Source organism: Papaver somniferum, chromosome 5 (assembly GCF_003573695.1).
Source record: "Papaver somniferum cultivar HN1 chromosome 5, ASM357369v1, whole genome shotgun sequence".
In the NCBI taxonomy this organism is placed as follows: domain Eukaryota; kingdom Viridiplantae; phylum Streptophyta; class Magnoliopsida; order Ranunculales; family Papaveraceae; genus Papaver; species Papaver somniferum.
In genome coordinates this window covers 69,835,279-69,840,936 of record NC_039362.1, presented here as the reverse complement: position 1 = coordinate 69,840,936, position 5,658 = coordinate 69,835,279, and the positions used below count along the sequence as shown (strand labels likewise).

General features: G+C 32.8%; 1 long non-coding RNA gene across 1 annotated transcript; it reads right to left on the bottom strand.

Annotated features, from left to right (window-relative positions):
* Positions 1-2,830, bottom strand: LOC113281849. The gene is made up of 3 exons (XR_003326367.1): positions 1,429-2,830; positions 691-775; positions 1-166 (listed from the first exon to the last, which is right to left on the bottom strand). It is a non-coding gene; the product is annotated as an uncharacterized LOC113281849 (long non-coding RNA).
* Between the last annotated feature and the right edge of the window lie 2,828 nt (positions 2,831-5,658).

Here is a 5,658-nt window from a genome sequence, read left to right as displayed (position 1 = left end):
CCCAAAACTAGCCCCACTCTGAAATATATATATATATACAAGGATTCCTCTCAGATGATACATATACAATAGTTATTTGGTTTACAAATAAAATACGCAACATAATAAACACAGCGGAAATCCACCCTTGAAGCTTTTGCTGCGCAACTCTAATCTGTCTCTGAAACTGAAAGTGGGAATGGGTGAGCACATCATCCCTAAAAAGGGTGCCCAGTAGGAACAACATTTAACTTTCAAGTAATCATGGCAAGATTTGGAAAGCAATAATGTTTTCCCAAACATTAAAAAGTGACCAAGTCACTGAAATAAACGAACATGTATATGGACAAACTCCTTCTTCAAACAATGTATAATATTCGTGCTAACCACACTCATTAGCTATTGATATCACCAAGACCATGATGACTCACTCTAAGCAATAAAAGCTGAATCCATGTAGATATAATTGTGAAGGAACGTATCCTATATACCACAAGTGGAAATTCTCATTTCCCATAACAATTCATAATGACAAACAAAACATTACAATTCCTTTCCAAATCGTGGAAAGATTCACAGAATCAACAGAATTATCATAATGCAATTTAAACAAAGCATGGAATGCACAGACAGACAATGCATGAGTTTGTTAAGCATAAACTTTTGTAAAAGCAACAATAATGGTTACAAAAGAGTCAAATGTATTCCCACCTCTTTTGAAGACAATCCGTGCCTACCCCGATATCCACGATCCACTGGTTCGCCCTTTAAATCGATCGTTGTTAATATAGACTAACTGTTAATCACACAAGAAGTCTAAGAATCTAGCCAAAAGGCTCACACAAGGCTCATAACATAATCTCATACAATTCTTTAGTTATAGGCTAAGTGAACTACTTTAATTGTTCTAAGCCCATTTAAGGTTCTACACATCTTCATTACCCATCTCTTGCATATCTAATGGCTTACTAATTCAATTAGATTAGGTCTATAGTCTATTAGACAAGACTTAAGAATATCTACAACTTGTAGAAGGAATCAAAGGCTCACTTAGACTATAAGAGTCCATAACATCAAACTAAGAATACATAACACTAAGCCCAAGTCCACTAGACTCGGCCCATTACACAAGCGCTGACCCAACTGGGTCATCTAACAGTCAATGATGGTCAAATAGTTCAACTAACAGTCAACGTCCATAGTCAAGTCAAGTTCCTGGTCAAATGGTCAAAGGAACCAACTCAGTCAAGGTTTACTGAGTCAGTACTGGGTCAAACCTATGCAGTAGAACAACAGGTCGACTCAGTCAGATAAACAAAGTGAGTCAGATAGACTGACTGGGATGACTAATAGGTTTAATACTAAAGAACTGAAGTTTATACAATTACTAAACACTTCATTCATCCAAATATAATTCACAATTTAATCACAATCACAACTAAAGCCTACCTGCAAAAGCAGTAGCTGCAATATCCAAGCTTTACAGCAAACACTATCTACAGCTCTAAATCACCACTCTAACCTACTTCTTGACAAGAGACACTAATAACTTCACCTGCATCCCATTCCAGTACCAAAAACACCTCCAACTTCCCATCCTTGCGATATCAGCTCAACATTCACCGACGGATACTATCCCCAACTTCAGTATCATCACCTGCACTCACCGCTTCAATCATTAACACCCACAACAGTAGCACAAGCCTCTTTTCCTAATGCCAATTCTTCAACACAACAAACATACTCATCTAAACCATTTTGCACCACCAGTTCAACACCACCAACACAACTACACACCTGTAAAACCAAACTGAGTTTATTCCATGTAAATTAAGTCTAACTGCCTCTCAATACAACATCATCATAACTCAGTAATAATACTTCCTTTCCACTTCCAACTGATTCACAACAATACATAAACTCCATCTTGAGATAAAGATTAATTCATGTATACATTCCATCTTTGCTATAACCATTTCAATCCCCAATTCATAAACATTCATATAAACTTGATAAAGAAAACCAGATAACTTTCTAAGTTGCTAAGAGAGACAATTTACCTTAAAGTAGCTTTGCTCCAATAACTAAACTCAAGTTCTCTACTTTGACTCAAATCAGCATCACACCTCTAAACTAACAACACCCATCAGTTCAATTAACTAAAATTTTATAATACCCATCTTCATCTTTGATTCTCAGGAACACTAAACCAATTCTTAATCCTCTACTTTCTAATTCGAGTTCATAACATCAATTCAAATCTTCAAATCAAACATCTTCTACCTCCTCCTTATCCAAAATCTTCAAGAACGAAAACCTAATCCCTAATTTCTGTTTTGGGGAAGAACAGAAACCCTATTTCTCAAATTGAATCAATCTTCACTGCTAGCACAACCCTGCTTCAATCAATACTCTATTTCACGTCATACCCATCTCCAAATAATCTTCCAGACCTTCAATTTCATCTTCTACAGCCTCTCTGAATTTCTTACAAACCCTAACTCACTGATTCTTCATCAAAACGACTTCATATCACCCAATTAAACATAAACCCATCTCAATTCCTGATCTTAGAACACGAATTTCATCTCTTAATCTTTCTCTGAGCTTTTCGTATAAACCCTAACTTCTATTAGCAGCAACGTTAATTCCTTCTTTTCCCGAAACTCAATCAGTTTCAGTATCAACATCAACTTCCTCGATTAATCAAGTTACAAGTTGTTTCATGAATCAAACACACAAATCTCGCTTAATTAATCCTCTTGATTTGAGATAGCCAGAAGAGAAGAGGAAAAACATAAAGAAGAAGAAAAGAGAAGAAAGAAGAACGAAAGAAGAAAGAGAAATAAGAATAAAGAAGAAGAGAAAGTACGACAGTTTATCTTCTCGGTCGACTAGAGATAAGGATTCCCAAATTACTGAGGCACCCACATCTTGGATAAGGGCTGCCATAAAATCCATCAACGAAATAACTATTTTACCATCCGTAAACAAACTGATAAATCTTCTTCATCCGATATCCGAATGACACGTTCGAATAGTCCATTTCGCCTAACTTTTCGAGATCTATCGAGTGGTACCGGTTTCGTATCTAAATCGTTGTTAAATTAATTTTTATTAATTATCGTTCTTGTTAAACTAATCGAGTTATTATCGGCTAATTCGACACTTGACCGGTTTAATAGCGTTGACAAGCTTGCGGGTCTTTACATTCTCCCCACCTTATTCATTTTCGTCCTCGAAAATCAAACCATCCTATTGGTCTTCAGAAACTCCCCACCTTATAGAATAATCCCATCTCTTGTCTAAGCGCAGACAACATAAAAACAAAGCACAAACCTATATGGCCTTCTACAACTAAAATTTAAAATTTGTAGCTCTAGGTTCAACTATGAGGATTTTAGCATCTAACCAATAAGGAGGTCTAATTTTTCTTACACTAATTTCTATTTCAAAATATAATGGTTCTAATTACGAGAGAAAATACTCTATAATAAAGTTTCTAAGTTAAATTTGGGATCTATCAATTCACTAATAGAAGTAAGTCTCCCTTCAATGCCTAGTGATACAAGAATGCAGTTGCCCTGTCCAGGTTCGCGACGCCTGACAATGCCTACCTACGTAACAAGTATCACCCGAACACATCAGAATTACCGACCTCACTATTCCCCAGTGCTGGATTAACTAAGTTTTAATTTATTAAGATTAATTAGTCTTTAAACTTTTATCGTAACTGGTGTAATCTAAAATTTTACTTCATAGATTATATACATATTTCACAACATTTTAAGCAATTTAGTCATCTGGATTTTTTATTTATTTCTTTATTTCGTTTACCAATATAAATAATCCCAATTCGATTTTACGTCGATTTATAATATTTGATAATTTTAAATTTATTGTAATATCATATATAATTTTTTTTTCCAAATATAATTTACTATAAATTTGCTACTAACCTAATTACTATCAATTGTATTATTATTCTTAAATTGATTGTCCATTTGGTACACTAAGCATTAATCTTCTAAATGTAATTTCATATTCACGTAAGGATTGATATAACAGATTTTATTTATTCAGATTGAATCTGTATACTATATCTTGTTGAATATTGACGCCAGTAATTTAATATAATTTAAATTTGCGTCTGCATAAAATTGTAATATATCCTAATAGTCTTTAGATTTTGCTATTAGTGTAAAATATCCTATTGATATATGAATTTATTTTCTTTGAGTTATAATCTTACACCAAACATCCGAATACTATTATTATTACTTCATGTATATTTGTTTCGTTTTAAAGATTTACAGGATCGACTAAAGATAATCCGGTACAAGATTACTAAGTTAAGTACTTCTACTTTATGCATTATATCCGCACCTTCTTACGTCTAACGCCTAATAAATATTATATTAACTATCTGGTTTAACCGCAAAATATATATCTCTAATTTGTAATTAGTTTACTTTACATAACTTAACCATAGATAAGCGCTAATAATTTTCCATACCCATTTAATCACAATTTATTATTTTTATCGTTATATATCCTTATTGAAATTTTATTTAAATTAAGTTTAATATGTTACTAATTGATAAATGCTAACATCACTTTACTAAAATTATTATTATATTATTTTCATTTATAATTACTATTATAATCTTTTTATAATTAACATTAATGGTCAAACTATTGTTCTAACAATTCTTACAAATATTATTGAGTCCCAAAAATATCATTAACATTTATGTAATAATAAACTTTTGATTCTATATATGAGTCAAGGTACTCAGTAAGTTTCTATGTGACTTTCAAGATTTATCAATAATACTAATCTCACTATTTTTAGTATTGAATTATCTATGTGTTTGCATTATTTTTGTTAGACTAATCTCTAATCTTTATCAACTAAAGTTATTGGTGTACGCTACAATTTTTACCATATACATACAAGCAAACAAACAAATCAATCTACCAAATAAATCTTTTAATTATCGATAGCTTTTAGAACCCAGTTCTAACTATTCTAGTTCTCTAACTGGCACTGGCTATTCCTATTATTTCCCATATAAGATCTAATAGTGAGCTCTGATACCAACACTGTAGCGCCTCCTAGGCTAGCAGCTGACTAATCCAAGAGATTAACTAAATAAAGAGGCACTAAGAATCTAAATCATTTACTTAAACATTCCATTAAGAAATTTGTTATAAAACTTAACCCAAAACCATCCCCACTCTGAAATATATATATACAAGGATTCCTCTCAGATGATACATATACAATAGTTATTTGGTTCACAAATAAAATACACAACATAATAAACACAGCAGAAGTTAACCAACTAACGAAATCAACCCTTGAAGCTTTTGCTGCGCAACTCTGATCTGTCTCTGAAACTGAAAGTGGGAATGGGTGAGCACATCATTCCTAAAAGGGGTGCCCAGTAGGAACAACATTTAACTTTCAAATAACCATGGCAAGATTTGGAAAGCAATAATGTTTTCCCAAACATTAAAAAGTGACCAAGTCACTGAAATAAACGAACATGTATATAGACAAACTCCTTCTTCAAACAATGTATAATATTCGTGCTAACCATACTCATTAGCTATTAATATCACCAAGACCATGATGACCCACTCTAAGCAATAAAAGCTGAATTGTGAAGGAGC